The sequence below is a fragment of the Oncorhynchus masou genome, chromosome 30 (assembly GCF_036934945.1).
Source record: "Oncorhynchus masou masou isolate Uvic2021 chromosome 30, UVic_Omas_1.1, whole genome shotgun sequence".
NCBI classification, from domain to species: Eukaryota; Metazoa; Chordata; class Actinopteri; order Salmoniformes; family Salmonidae; genus Oncorhynchus; species Oncorhynchus masou.
In genome coordinates this window covers 24,664,606-24,681,744 of record NC_088241.1, presented here as the reverse complement: position 1 = coordinate 24,681,744, position 17,139 = coordinate 24,664,606, and positions in this window count along the sequence as shown.

The following is a 17,139-nucleotide window of genomic DNA, read 5'->3' as shown; positions in this document are numbered from 1 at the left end:
TACAAATGTTTTGTGCATGTGTCAATATTTAATACAAGTGGCTTGAGTTGTAGGGCCAACATGTCAGGGCCAATTAGTGGCGACCCTGTGATAACATACAGTATATTGTTGTATACCAAACACAAACAAACGAACGCACATATGTACAAACACATTAAGGAACATGGAACCAGATTATAAATCACAGAACCCCAAATTATATTGATTTTCAATGTGATTTTCTACTGTAGTTTCCTTCGCCAGCGTTGACACACACAAAGCACCCTGAAGCAGTGAAATAAAGATGATGTGATTCTGGTTCTGTCAACATGTGGCGAGTACGGCCCATGTTTTAATTCTTAATCTAGCTCTAATGAAAGTGGTGTTAGCAGCAGAACGCTGACGGGCTTGTGTGCAGTGAGGGAGCGTGTTGTGTTTCACTAGGGGACGAGCAGGGATCGCAGCTGCTGAGCTGCTGAGATTGCATCAGGCGAGAGAGGACCAAATCCTATCAGACAAGTCAGTGAAGGGAGAGGAGTCGGCCGTCACAGCCGCGAAGGAAGGGAAAATGAAAGTTAATGAACAGAATTCCGGGGCACAGCAGTACGGAGGCAATCTGAAACAGACGTGTGAAAGAAAAGAACGTCTGAAAGAGAGGGAGAGAGAGGATCACAAGCTTGTTCACAAAGCTTAAATGCGGTCCTGTGTATGGGTGGCAAGGTCTGTGTGCCTTGTTGGGGAAATTATACTGACTATTTTAAATGTGCATATACCTTATGTCTAACAAGTGGAATAAATCTAGGGTTAACAGATACAAGTCCAGATATGTGTATTGTATTTATATGGCATACAGTATACACTATGGATAGTAAGGACAGGGTTAATATGGTCCAGAAAGAAGAAGTTATGTCTTTTGTACCTTAGGATATTCATTCAATTGTAGGCCTACAGTTGACTGTATGACACATCAACCTTTCAAAACATATTTTAGCTTTTTTTTAAATGTTGTTGCTAATTTTCTTCTCATATGACATGTAGGCTACATATTTGTATCCCAACATGGATTACTGGGGTGGCAGGGTAGCCTAGTGGTTAGAGTGTTGGGCTAGTAACCAAAAGTTAGTTCAAATCCCCAAGCTGACAAGGCAGTCAACCCACTGTTCCTAGGCCGTCATTGAAAATAAAAATTTGTTTTTCACTGACTTGCCTAGTTAAATAAAGGTTAAGAAAATTTGCAAAGAGGTATTGATTATTCCCTAGCTAAACCAAATGAGTCACCCTCCTATTTGACATTTTTACTAATACTGCGTTCCAGTTTCTGCATTGCATTTTGGGAAGGCGGCATCCATGGAGATCTCTTTTAATTTGCATCCTGGTTTTTAATTATGTATAATCAACATTGCCATCCCCTCTCTGTCAATGAGATGGGAGGAGCACCACCCACAGTTTCATCACATGCTGGTGTTGTTTTCCCATTCTGAACACCATGCTCAGCTGTGATGTTTCATGTGGAGATAAAAAAAATAGCCCTAGTGAATAAATTGGCTCCAAAATGTGAATTATTTTCGCCTCCTCTTTGAAATATTTGGGTCTTTGGATGCTGTCAGGTGGCAGAGTGATTGTAAGGTGTAAGGTACCTCCATAGCCCCTCTGATTGACACAAAAAGGTGTTGTGTTTTTCACAACCTAAGTTTGCCTGAAAACATATTAGCTACCAAATTATTGCGTTCACCATTCTTGTTTCCTCAATTACTCTCAAAGCATATCAAAATTCCCTCCCTCAGACCTCCTCCAATGAGCTTTGAGAGAAACTGAGGAAACAAGGTTGGAGGAATGAAGGATTTAATAACAGTCAGTAAAGTTTTCAGACACAGCCATAATATATGACTGTGGATGTATCTGGTATTGTGTTTAATAACTACAGCATTCTAGAATGCAATATTATCATGAATAATGAGTACCAGAGTCATGCAATTCAGCTTAAAGCATACATGTGCTTATAAACGTAGCAATGCAAACAGTACTGTATACGTTGTTCACAACTTTCCAAACAGGGATTGGAATTTGAGACCGTATTTGATGCTCACACACCATCCATGTAGCTTCAGTCAGTGCTCCAGACCCTCATTCCCAGAGTTCTACTGCCATCTGTGGAAGACAGAGAGGAGAGAGAGCCTCTAGAGCGCATTCCCTCCCTGACTCCAAGGTTAATATCCAGCTCTGAACGCCACAAAAACTCCCATTGAAGACATGTACAGTCAATATAATCACCTTGGGGGAAGACCTAGTTTGGCAATCTCACAATGTCTCAGCATGTATGTCATGATATCAATATTTCCCCACCTTGAACGCAAGCAAGACCGCCTTAGGGGATCGCAGTTGCATGTTTTATTCAACAATGAATAACTGCTATTCCATGTACTGTTGGAATATTCCAATGTATTTTTTTATCATTCTAAATAAATGTATTTTTATGAACTTGTGGCACATGTAAATCTCCCGGGCCTTTATAATCACGGCGGCTATCGATCTGTATCTGTATCTGGATCACAGGTGGTCTCGCCCTGGTCAAAAATTCCCAGATATTCTCCTTTAATAAAACATGATGTTTATCAATACCAATGGTGTCACACCTTGATCTGTTTCACCTGTCCCTGTGATTGTCTCCACCCCCTCCAGGTGTTGCTTATTTTCCCCAGTGTATTTATCCCTGTGTTTCCTGTCTCTCTGTGCCAGTTTGTCTTGTATGTTAGTCAAGTCAACCAGAGTGTTTTTCTCCTTACACCTTTTTCCATTCTCTTTTTGATAGTCCTCCTGGTTTTGACCCCTGCCTGTCTCTGGACTACTTTCCTGCCTGCTTGATCATCCTGCCTGCCCTGACCTTGATTCTGCCTGCCCATCGGTACCTTTCGGAATCTGAACTGGTTTTGATCCTTTTGCCTGTCCACTGCCATTCTTTTGCCTTCCCTTATTGGATTAATACATATTGTAAGACTCCTACCATCTGCCTCCTGTGTCTGCATCTGGGTCTCGCCTTGTGTCATGATACATGGCCAAGCTTATAAACATGAATATCTAAACGTATATGTGAGAATCTTTTGTGGAGTGAACTGTTTGGTATTGCTGATACACCGTCAACTATGGTGTTTTGAAGAGAGCTGTGGGTTAGCAAGCTCATCATCATGGTTTTATAATGCCTTGACAGCATGCCCCCATGTATCCCCATGCTTAGTATTGTTGCGACATTGTCCTTCATGACCCCTCACCCCATATAACTGCTCCATCATTGAGTGGCAGTGCACCTAATGACTAGTGCTTTTCTTCAGCACTCGTCTTACCGCACGGGGGCTCTGATGGAAAATCTCAGAGCTAGCGAAGAGAGCAAAATCAATAATCTATTCTATTTAATGGGCTGAAATGTCACAGTAACTAGATAGGAGTGGATGAGGTGAACCATTAATTTGCAATCTCCTATAGCAGAAGGCTGAACTAACACTCTTTCTGCCTTTCTCAGTCAGTCAGTCTGTCTGTCTCTCTCTTCCTCTCTCAGGACTTTCTGAAAGAACCCCTGCAATAAATATATTGTTTTATTTATTATGCATTTCTTACCAGGGCCTTTTAATTTATGAACATCTACTCACAGTTGCTTGTGCCAAGATTTCTCCTATTCTATTCTGTTCAAATCTGTACTACAGCATCAATATGAGCAACCCTCATCATCCCTCTGAATATTTCAAACCATTGAAATATTAGCTTTCCCGTTGTACCATGGAAGTGTTTTCATAATATTTGAAAAGGAATGACATATCCTGTTTACCTTCGTTGTACCGCTTGGTTTAAATAGCAAAACATAGGCTCTTCATTTCGTGTGGAGTCTCATATTGCCAAAACTCATGCATGAGAAATGGTTCGAAGAGTACCTACTTTGATGCCTGTTTTCACCACGCGGCTCTCTCATCTAACCTGGGCCTCTACAGTATATGCTTCTAAATTAATCTCTGTGATTAAGCAATGTAGAGAGGTGACGTTTTCATTCCTCGTACTACAAACAGAAGATTCAGTTGTAGTGTGTTCTCCGTCTCTCCAAGTTGGCAGGTGATATTGGCAGCGCAGTAATTTCATACTTGGCTGATGGAAATTGGAAATCACCTACTGAAACGGCGATATGATCTGCTGCTGCCTTTTCTGAACGCAGTCGTCTATTGAGCTGCGTGATGTGAGTTTCAAACAACCCGCAGCTGTCGCCACCACCAAACCTGCCAGGTTAAAAGCTGCATGTGGCTGCCTGACCTTTCATGGACATTTTGTGTTTTTTCCCCTAGCAATTGAATTATACATCACAAACGGCCAATATAATAGGATGTTGTGTCATTGTGACACACGTTTCGTTAGTATAAATGGCAGCTACTGTAATGTCCGCTTTGCATTCGACCTTACATGGAGATGCATGCAATGTTTGTGGTTTAAGCAGACCTTGATGGAGCAGACACCTATGTCATTGTTGTTGACATCACACTACACAAACATTTACATTACATTACATTTAAGTCATTTAGCAGACGCTCTTATCCAGAGCGACTTACAAATTGGTGAATTCACCTTCTGACATCCAGTGGAACAGCCACTTTACAATAGTGCATCTAAATCATTTAAGGGGGGGGGGTGAGAAGGATTACTTATCCTATCCTAGGTATTCCTTGAAGAGGTGGGGTTTCAGGTGTCTCCGGAAGGTGGTGTTATAGGTGTGCACTTATATAAATACAGTATGCATTACTCATGCTGTAAACTCAAAAAGGAATACATATCATTACTCACACACACACACACACACAAACTTTCCTTCTGTGGGTTATACAGTTTCTGAGTTCCCGTCTTCCTGTGTAAACCTATAGGCAGGGGAGAATGTACAGAATAAAGTGTGGAGTGAGAAGCTGAGCTGAGTAGTCGACTGACAGCTTCTATTTACTTGGACTTTCCCTGCATGCCGTCCTGAGGTCTCTGGGCCCTTGCCTGTGGATTATGTTCAGGGCAGCGAAGATAGAGAGCCTCCGAGGGCACCTTGGCCAGGTGCCACAGCGCTGCTCCAGCCATCCACACACAGCCCACGCTTCACTTACAGCTCATCCAGGCTCCTCCGCTCTCTCCTAATGAATATTGTTAAAGGGGTACGGGAGAAGGAGCAAATGTTTGCGCCTAAGGAGAAAGTTATTGATATCTGGGATTGATGGCGATGACATTTGTTCACCTTTTGCTATCACTCTCTCGGCTACGCGGCAGGCTGCTACTGTATGGATTGACCTCTTTATTTTGCCTTTTGGCACTCAGAGCAAAAGCTGTCTTTGTGAGATGTTTTAAATGGGCCATTTTGATTTGCCAAGACATGGAATAGAGTAATATGGAGAGTAGGGTGCTGGAATGATCCCAGAGAGTCTTGACATCGAGTCTCAAGGTCCAACTCTATCTCTTGGACCATTGAACGTGATTTGATTTTAACCTCGCTGCATAAAGTGACTAAATTAGTTTGTTACATTGTTAACTTAGCAGAAAGAAAAACAACTTGACATTTCACCATAGTATCATTGCTATTTTATGTATTTGCTGACAAACCCATTCTGCAGTGATTTAAGAGTGTGGGTACTGTAGGTGAACGTTCAAAAACAAATACACAGCTGGAAGCATGGACATCAGCCTTCTTTCTCATGCGCCCTTTTAGAGGGGAAAGTTAATGACATGCTAGTCTAAAAGGCGACAACATGCCAAAGGGCAGACCCCAGAGCAGTGGCTAGGTCCCATGAATAAAAGCACAGAATGGGCAGAGAGTGGAGAGGGCAACGAGGGTAGAAAAGTCCAGCACAATGTAGGGAAAATTTGCACATTTCATCACTGCAAGAGACAAGGTAGCAACTGAATATGAATGGCAGGCAATGAAAGCGTTCAGTAAGTCTGCAGACTGATTGCAGAGTGTAATCTCCCTCCATTTAACTTCAACAGAGATCACATTTTCAAGAATAAGATAGCAGTTTTGGGGCTTCTCAAGGAAAGAAGTAGAAGAGAAAAGAGAACATTTATATGTTATTGCACAATGATTTGTTTAGATGAGCATAAAGGGTTACTAAGAAATGAGCAAATACCTTTTAGTCTCCTTGGGATGGATTGAGTGTACCAAATGTGTTGAATTATTTGACAAATCTGCCATAAAGTAAACCTTGCTGAAATACAGTTACTCAGTAAATATGTTGGTACATACCAGCTGGAATATAAACTCTGAGGGCTGGTAACAATTTGACAATATTTTGTGTTTACACTATGAGGGCTGGGTTACCAGACACAGATTAATCCTAATGCTGGACTAAAAAGCATCGTCAATGGTGTATCTCAAAAGTAGCCAACTTTGACTTGATGACAGCTTTGCATACTCCTGGCATTCTCTCAACCAGCTTAATGAGGTAGTCACCTGGAATGCTTTTCCAAAAGTATTGAAGGAGTTCCCACATATGCTGAGCACTTGTTGGCTGCTTTTCCTTCACTCTGTGGTCCAACTCACCCCAAACCATCTCAAGTTGGTTGAGGTGGGGGGTTCCTAAAGGCCAGGTCATCTGATGCAGCACTCTCCTTATTGGTCAAATAGCCCTTACACTGCCTGAAGGTGTGTTGGGTCATTGTCCTGTTGAAAAACAAATTAATGTACCACTAAGTGCAAACCAGATGGGATGGCGTATTGCTGCAGAATGCTGTGGTAGCCATGCTGGTTAAGTGTAAATCACAGACAGTGTCACACCTACTCCATGCGCCACAGTGGGAACCACACATGCAGAGATCATCCGTTCACCTACTCTGTGTCTCACAAAGACACGGCGATTGGAACCAAAAATCTCACATTTGGACTAATCAGACCAAAGGATAGATTTTCACCGGTCTAATGTCCATTGCTCATGTTTCTTGGCCCAAGCAAGTCTCTTCTTATTATTGGTCTTTTAGTGGTGTTTATTGGGGCTTTGTTGACAAAACGGATGGCACTGTGATAGACTGCATCCAGTTTTCTGAGTAAACGACATCGCTGAAGTCGAGGACGGTAGGATAGTCAGTTTTACGAGGGTATGTTTGGCAGCATGAGTGAAGGACGCTTTGTTGTGAAATAGGAAGCCGATTCTAGATTTAATTTTGGATTGGAGATGCTTTATATGAGTCTGGAAGGAGAGTTTACAGTCTAGCCAGACACCTATGTATTTGTAGTTGTCCACATATTCTAAGTCAGAATTGTCCAAAGTAGTGATGCTTGTTGGGCGGGTGGGTGCAGGCGGCGATCGGTTGAAGAGCATGCATTTAGTTTTACTAGCGTTTAAGAGCCGTTGGAGGCCACGGAAGGAGTGTTATATGGCATTGAAGCTCATTTGGAGGTTTGTTATCACAGTGTCCAAAGAAGGGCCAGATGTATAAACAATGGTGTCGTCTGCGTATGAATCACCCGCAGCAAGAGCAACATCATTGATATATACAGAGAAAAGAGTTTGTATCTAGAGTGTCACCCCCTTTGAAGAGTGGAATGACCTCTGCAGCTTTCCAGTCTTTAGGAATCTCGGACGACACGAAAGAGCGTTTGAACAGACTAGTAATAGGGGTTGCAACAATGGCTAGCCTTTGCTTTCCTAACTGACTGTGTGTATTGGTTCCTGACTTCCCTAAAAAGTTGCATATTTTGGGGACTATTCAATGTTTCTTTGCAGCAATTCGACCGTGATGGCATCCTCTGAACAGTTGAATTTGAGATGTGAAGTCTATGAAGCAGTCATTTGGGCTGCAGGTGGTGCAGTTAATTGTCCATTTCTGTGGCTGGTAACGATTTCTGCGGCTTTTAACTTTATTTAACTTATCCTCTGCAGCAGAGGTAACTCTGGGTCTTCCATTCCTGTGTTGGTCCTCATGAGAGCCAGTTTCATCATAGCGCTTGATGATTTTTGCGACTGCACTTGAAGAAACTTTCAAAGTTCTAGAAATGTTCCAGATTGACTGACCTTCATGTCTGAAAGTAATGATGGAGTGACATTTTCCTTTGCTTATTTGAGCTGTTCTTGCCATAATATGGATTTGGTCTTTTACCAAATAGGGGTATCTTCTGTGTACCAACCCTACCTTGTCACAACACAACTGATTGGCTCAAATAAGAATTAAAGTCATTCCACAAATTAACTTTTACCAAGGCACCTCATGGTTGAGAGAATGCAAAGAGAGTGCAAAGCTGTCATACTTTGAAGAATCTCAAATATAAAATATATTTTGATTTGTTTAACACTTTTTTGGTTACTACATGATTCCATATGTGCTATTTTAGAGTTTTGATGTCTTCACTATTATTCGACAATGTAGACAAAGTAAAAAAAAAAACTGGAATGAGTAGATGTGTCCAAACTTTTGACTGGTACTGTATATATACATTGGAAATACTATTTATCTTATGTCACATGCACTCATTATTTGTCTTTTTACATACTTTATCATCTGTATTGTACAATATAAATGTTTTGATACATAACACAATGTAACACTTAATCTGGAATGACTCTCTTAGTAATGGATGCACACAAATAACTTTCCAAACCCTAATTGGTTTGAATTGTGTCAGCAATTTTTTATATTGTATTATTTTTTAACTTCACAACATGAATTGGGGTGTTTGCAAACCACGACCCAAATATTCAAGTTAGCCCCTTCTCTACCTTATGAAGTAGCTTGGCTTGGTGTGGGCCTGCTTGTGCTGGGCTTGGTGTGGGCTTGCCTGCATTGTGCTTGGTGTAGGCTAACCTGTGGGACTGGTTTGGGCTAGCCCATGTGTGGCTGGTGTGGGCTTGTTGTGGGCTTTGTGTGGGCTAACCCTTGTCCACCAAATACCCACATGAGGCCAATGGGGTCATGTTTGCTCAATATCCTCTGACTCAGAGACAAATGAAAAGGAAAAACAAATCATCAATGTAATGCTTTTTCTTTGAGATGTTTATCCTAAACATACATTAAAACTTAATGAAACTAGCATTGGAAAGCAAGCATCCTGTTTAATTTGGACTGATTAATGACTGATCTCAAAGTTTTGAAAATTATATAAATATCATCCTCAAAGAGCATAGCATCAAAGTGTGTCGCTCTTTCAGTCACAAGAAAGATATTTATTGAAATGGGCCTTTGTTGCTAGGTTTAAAGACTTTCTTCACCGGAGAACTGAAAGAAAGGATCTGTAAAAGCATATCCCTTCCCCCCTCCTCTCCCCATTTCCCTCTCATCTAAAGCCTTCTGTTCAACAACATACAAATCTAAAAGTGAAGTATAATGGAGGGCATCCTTCTGTGTATATGTAAAATATGCATTTTGTTATAATACTTCATAACTATGTATTACAAAGCTGAAGTTGTTTTAAAAACGCAGGTCAGGTGTTGGACAACTCATGGTTATGGTGTCCATTAGGACAGATTCACACAGAGCAATGGTCATCAAGAGACCTCTATGCCTAAATTAATGTTCATAATGTCACTATATGCAGACTGAATGAAGTATCGTATTTGACTAATCTTAGTGACTATCACGGCTCAGGCTAACACCCAGATGCAGACGCAGGAGGCAGAAAGTACAAGTCTCAGAGTTTATTGCAATACGAGGGGCAGGCAATCGGTAGGTCAAGGCAGGCAAAGGGTCATAATCCAAATCAGTCAGGCAGGCGCAGGAAGGCAGGTTCAGGGTCAGGACAGGCAGAAAGGTCAGAGGTCAAAAACTAGAGCATTGGAAACACGGGAAACACGCTGGTAGGACTTGACAAGACAAACTGGCAACAGACAAACAGAAAACACAGGTAAAAATACACAGGGGACAATGGGGACAAATGGGAGACACTGGGTGGGGTGTGGAGACAAGCACAAGACAGGTGAAACAGATCAAGGCGTGACAAGTGACATTGTTATGCTCTCTACATGATATGTAGGAGCTATAAATCAATAAACTCAATCGTGCAATGGCTCTAGCTGAGTGTCGAGTAATTCAACATAATGCAAAACTCAGTCACAGTACGAGCCACCATTAAATATGCTGTACATTATGGAAAATGTGTACAACATCGGATGTCATTTATGTTTTTTGGCATGCTATTATTGTAATTCAATCACGTAAAGGCTGAGTTGAACTGAAAATGTTATATAAGAGTGAAAGTTGGGTCTCAACCGTTGGGAACTACTGCAAGCAGTTGTTACTAAGTTGTGGTCTCTCCTTTTCAAATGCTATTTTTTTGTGGGATTTCTTCCACTTTGTACGCCCTCAACAGAGGCTTGCGATGTTAAACAAAGTGCTTACATCCGTTCAAAAAGTTTCTCAGTGGCCTAGTTTTGAATGTCAGTGTGTACAATAACATAACCAAGATTTAATACACTTGACCTTCATTACATGAAGTCCAAGATTATACTTTTCTTTCTCAGAGACTGAAACTAAGAAATGGGCTTTCCACAGTAACAGAATTAGACTTTGACGCAGTTTTATTATTCACTTAAAAATGTCTGCCAAACATTGATTTCAAAGTTTAACAAACCATACAGCTCTATGCACACTGACTACTTTTAACAATTTCCACTGAAGATTTTACAAAAAATAATTTAGTGAAATGAATGTACAGATGCTACCAAGTTTTCCAAAAACTGTTAAATATCTGAGGCGAAGATGTCTGCAGAAAGAATGGGGTGTCAGCTATGACATGGAAAACAAAATCTATTTTGGTAATGAACTACAGTAAATGAAGTGGATTTGCCCACGGGAATGGAATTACGGTAACGGGATTACATCATGGGTCCCTGATCTTTACTCCACAGAAATGAATAATTATGGATATGAATGTCATTCTCCTCATGTTTTACAAGTTAAGACAGCACAGCACAGCACAGAGTACAGTACAGTACATTACAACAGTGCAGAGCAGAGAGAGTAGAATAGTGTAGTGTAGGGTTGAGTTGAGTTCAGTACACTGCGGTAGAGTACAGTAGAGTAATGTAGAGTTCAGAACAGTACATTAGAGTATAGTACAGTAAAGTACAGTACTGTACTATACTCTACTTTACGTTCCTTTAATGTACTGTACTGTATTGTATTGTACTGCATTGTATTGTACTCTACTGTGCTCTACTCACTACACTGTACTTTAATGTGCTGTGTTGTGCCATCCAAACTTGTGAAACATAAACGTCGATGACAGGTTCAGATTTGGTCCAGTCCGGTCCGTCTGTGGACATTAACATCAACACCAGGGAAGACTGACCAAATTTCAACTGCTTATCAATTTGGTAACGGAATTGCGTGTTTTAATTGAGTTCAGTCAAATGTATATAAGTAAAATCAGTCACTGGTATGTCTACCATTAATGGTTACTGCTGTGAACTTTCAATATCCTCTCGCCTCATGAATTTGAGAAATTAGAAAATATCTTAAAGATATGTGGGGTTTTGTGAACGGAATTACACAAGGTAATATTTCTTCATCTTACAGAAGGAAAATCATTTATCCACATCTAAATATAAGTGTTGATCAGTTGACAGGCATCTTTACATCAACATTATTGTGTTTTTACGTATTTCTGATAGATGTTTTCTAAGACCACATGCCTAAGAGTCGATGTCTGCGACCTCACTGAAATCTAATTAGTATAACCATCAAAATCCATCTGTTTCAGTTAGAGATGTATGTGGCAGGGTCTACAGGAAATCACGGGCTACAAAAAGAAAACCAGCCACGTCACGGACACCGACGTCATGCTTCCAGACAAGCTAAACACCTTCTGTGCACGCTTTGAGGATAACACAGTGCCACCGTTGTGGCCCTCTGACAAGGACTGCACCCCCCTCTCCTTCTCTGTGGCTGACGTGAGTAAAACATTTAAACGTGTTAACCCACGCAAGGCTGCTGGCCTAGACGGCATCACTAGCAACGTCCTCAGAGCATGCAAAGTCCAGCTGTCTGGTGTGTTTACGGATATATTAAAACGCAGTTTGTTGTCCCCACATGTTTCAAGATGGCTACCATTGTTCCTGTACCCAAGAAGGCAAAAATAACTGAACTAAATGACTATCACCCCAAAGAACTCACTTCTGTTATCATGAAGTGCTTTGAGAGACTAGTCAAGGATCATATCACCTCCACCTTACCGGCCACCCTAAACCCACTTCAGTTTGCATACCACCCCAACAGGTCCACAGACGATGCAATCATCATCACACTGCACACTGCCCTAACCCATCTGGACAAGAGGAATACCTATATAAGAATGCTGTTCATTGACTACAGCTCAGCATTCAACACCATAGTACCTCCCAAGCTCATCATCAAGCTGGAGGCCCTGGGTCTCAACTTTGCCCTGTGCAATTGGATCCTGGACATTCTGATGGGCCGCCCCCAGGTGGTGAGGGTAGGAAAAAGCATCTCCACTTCGCTGATCCTCAACACTGGGGCCCCACAAGGGTGCGCGCTCTGCCCCCTCCTATACTCCCTGTTCACCCACGACTGCATGGCCATGCACGTCTCCAACTCAATCATCAAGTTTACAGACGACACAACAGTAGTGGGCATGATAACCAACAAAGCTTACAGGGAGGAGGTGAGGGCACTCGGAGAGTGGTGTCAGGAAAACAACCTCTCACTCAACGTCAGCAAAACAAAGGAGATGATCGTGGACTTCAGGAAACATCAGAGGGATCAACCCCCTATCCACATCAAAGGGACAGCAGTGGAGAAGGTGAACCATTTTAAGTTCTTAGGCATACACATCACAGAAAAACGTAAATGGTCCACCAACACAGACAGTATGGTGAAGAAGGCGCAACAGCGCCTCTTCAACCTCAGGAGGCTGAAGAAAAAAAAATTGTCACCCAAAACCCTGACAAACTTTTACAGACGCACAGTCAAGAGCATCCTGTCAGGCTGTATCACAGCCTGGTACGGCAACTGTACTGCCCTCAACCGCAAGGCTCTCCAGAGGGTGGTGTGGTCTGCACAACGCATCACCAGCCACTGCCCTCCATGACACCTACTGCACCCAATGTCACAGGAAGGCCAAAAAGATCCTCAAGAACATCAACCACCCGAGCCACAGCGCTACAATCCAGAAGGCGAGGTCAGTACAGGTGAATCAAAGCTGGGACCGAGTGACCGAAAAACAGCTTCTATCTCAAGGCCATCAGACTGCTGAACAGCAATCACTAACTTTAATAAATGGCCATTTTAATAAATCTAGATCACTAGTCACTTTATGCAATGCTACTCTAAATAATGCCACTTTAATAATGTTTACATATCTTACATTACTCTTATCACATGTATATACTGTAATTTATACCATCTACTGCACCTTGCCTATGCCGCTCGGCTATCGCTGATCCATATACTTATATGTACATATTCTCATTCACCCCTTTAGATTGGTGTGTATTAGGTTGTTGTTGGGGAATTGTTAGATTACTTGTTAGATATTACTGCACTGTCGGAACTAGAAGCATTAGCATTTCGCTACACTCGCATTAACATCTGCTAACCACGTGTATGTGACAAATAAAATTAGATTTGATTTGATATTTGTTTTTTTGCATGGGCAACTTCTCAATCCACCACATCCGCCAATGTCGGCCTTCCGCATCTGCGGTAGAAGGTGGCAGAGCTGATGTTAGTCAGACCAGGAGACATCCCAGAAATTGGAGTTCTCACAAAAATATCTGTAGTGTCCGAATAGTTTGTACCGTTTATGGAAAGATGAGACTCACGAACACGATGGTGTTCTCTGTTTTGCTCAATGGTCCCCACAAGAGCCAGGGGACTCATCTGAAGTTGGTACCACCAATCTGTTGACTTCTGTCTGTAACATCCGACCAGTTTGGGCTACACACTAAAGGCATCTGCATACTAATATTGGTTTGCTCCTAGCAGAACTCGGTTGGGCGAAGTGAACGTCTGTGCTTCTCATACTCTCTTTAAAGACCTTCACTTGAAAAACGAGAAAAAAATGGCAATATGTAGGATGTAATATCATTGATCAAAGTCTCAACCAAATATTACCCAATTATACACATTGAAATGACATAGCATGCCTGTGGGTCTGAGTAATCAAGTTGACAGACATTGACCCATTCAATACTGCCTTGCACAATCTTGGCTGCATCTAACTGATCTAGGGTGTAATCGTTAGTCCAACAGTTGCAAACGAGAGTTTCTATTGGACAAATTCAGGTATGTTTATCCCCGTTTTGTTCTGTTTGCTTCCATTTAAGAAATGTTTTTCAACAGAATCAGCTCTATGAATACACCCCTGATCACACGCAAACACAGTTAACTTTCATCGCAGCCACATATAAACAGCATGATCCCTTTGACTGTTTCCCTTCACTTGTGGACTTCAGTGCACAACACATCAGCAGTCTGTTACCAGGGAAACAAACCTTTCCAAGCCAAAACTTCAAATCATAACCACTAACCGCTACACACAGCCTACATCGTTGTCACCATATTAGCTAATGTCAAGTCAACATAGCTACTAGAAATAAATTGATAGTAAACCTGCTACAATCATACAGTACAGTACAGTTAGCAAGCAGTTTAGCAGTTACACCGGCGGACCCTGTTTAAAAAAAATGCTTACCTTGACTTGGAAGAGTTCCAGTGTTGGATAGCCATAGCCAACTAGGTAACATAGCATCCTTCTCTGTTTGAGCCGGGTGTTTGAGTAGGCTAAAGTAGCTAGCTGCATTTATTAGCTAAGGGAAACTGGAAGTGAAAAAAACTGTTCAACTATTCTTTCTCTCTCTTTGAGTCAACTACTCACCAAATGTAATGCACTGCAGGGCTAGCTAGCTGTAGCTTATGTTTTCAGTACTAGATTCATTCTCTGATCCTTTGATTGGGTAGACAACATGTCAGTTCATGCTGCTAGAGCTCTGCTAGGTTGGAGGATGTCCTCTGGAAGTTGTCATAATTACTGTGTAAGTCTATGTAAGGGGGTGAAAACTACGAGCTTCCTAGGTTTTGTTTTGAAATCAATGGCTGCAGTCCAACTTAAAAGTAGACAGCCCTCGGCCCTAAATCCTCAGGCCTTGAATGACATTTTACATCATCACATCCGAGTGTATCTCAAATGTCCCTTGCCCAAGCGAGGGAGAGAGTGATGATCGGAGAGACAACATCCTTGGTGGAAATCTTGAAGTTGAAAAGAACCAACCTTAAGCTGTTAATGTACCTGCAGTAGCAAGCTAACATAGTTAGCTACAGTTACCCATAACTGGCTAGCTAGTTTTATAGTTTTCTCATTTATTCTAATACATTTCAGAATTTCAAAAAGTATGTTAATGAATCTAGCTACGTTTTATAGACTCCTCACTATGAGACTAAGCCAATTTGCCAACGCTAAAATCAATGTCATTAATGTATATTGTTTAGCAAGCTGGCATTCCGAAAATGCAGCAGTGCTGATTAAATTTGACACTTCTCGGCCACCAGAGTTTGACACGTGATGACAGTTTGCATTGAATTGTGGATCAGATCAACCTCACAAGTGATCAATGTTCTTCACTTGTTACCTCAAGCTAAATCGAGGTCTGAGAGGGCAACATTTCTTAATTGGACCTCCACTTAATATGTAAATTAAACTGCATCTGGTTCAACGGGGATTCCCCAGGGGAAAGTGGCTAGCTCAAAGGCTGAAGGGGTAAAAATAACAGTTTGAACTGTAGCCAATGTACCCAAAGGAGGACAGAAGCTAGCTGTCCTCCAGCTACACGATGGTGCTACCCTACATAGTGCTGTTGATGCTACTGTAGAATAGTTTTATATAAAAATGATAACCTTTTATAATGGTTCAACAATTTTTATTTTCATGAAATTCACTGCGGAGGATGGCCCCCACTTTAATTTTAAAGCCTTCACCTATAATCCAAAACAATGTCTTCAACATTTCAATAAGCATTTAGATAGATTCCCCCTAACAATTGACCATTAGGGCATTGTAGTTGTTTTGTATTGGTTATATAAAATGTATTTTAAATCTTAGTAGTGAGAGTGCAACCTACGGCTACAACCAGCCAAGCACCACAGTGAACTCTTCCAGCCTCTCACCCACCCACCCTAGCCTGCCTGCCCTGCCTATGAAGGCTGACTGATTCTATGCACTGTGACTGGCACTAAGAGCTCCCCAGTTGCCACAGGGTTCAGGGAACATCCCTCTGTCACTCAGTCTCTCAGACCGCTGATCCCTGCAGCACCACATTCAACCACTGCCTGTCACACCAGCCGACTCCACACAACCTTAATGAGCACCCCAACCAATTATGACCCCCCCCCCCCCCCCCCCGACAGCAACCTCCCCCCCTTTCCCTTTTCTTTTCCCTAGGTCTGTCACATGCTTACATATGCATAGACAGCTCAGGGACACAATGGTGCACAAATGCAAAACACTAGTACTGCTCTGGGGAAGGAAGAGAGAAGAGGGAAGGATTTGCTATGACTGAGCATTTTTATTCACTCTGGCATTTCCACCCTCCTAGGATGACATTCTCCACCACCACCTCTACAGTCACTGCTACACTATTTGGAAAAGCTCCACCATGACCGAGTGCAATTACCCCCCTCCCCCTCCCACATAATGGCCCTGTGTTAACCCCAGCCCTTACTAAGATACTGGGGGTAAAGTGAAACCCTCTGGAGCCACTGGTAAGAGTGGAAAATAGGAAAGTGGAGTGGTATAAGGAGAGAAAAGAGAATGAACTTAGAGCCTTCGATAGATGATGACAATAGACTAATCATGGAAGGTCACGCTTCAGGCCGACTATGCCACAGCCAGGCAGCTCATTTGGTATTTTAGGCTCTGCCATGCGATGAGATGCACAGGCAACATTAGGGAACGTGCCACTATTGTCTCGGGCTATGCGTCACCCTAATTACTGAATCCGAGCCCACCGTGTGTCAGAAAAGGCAGTGGTCTTGGCAGTCCACTTAGGAAGGATTTGTTTCCAGGAGCTATATAATTTATGTCTATAAAGAGCTTCACAGTGGCCCCTGAGATCTATTTGAGGATCGTCCGGTTAAATAAACATGATTTTGCCTTTTGTGTCCTGCGTTATCCCTGCCTATCGTCCTACGACACTTTTTCATGGTAGCCTGATT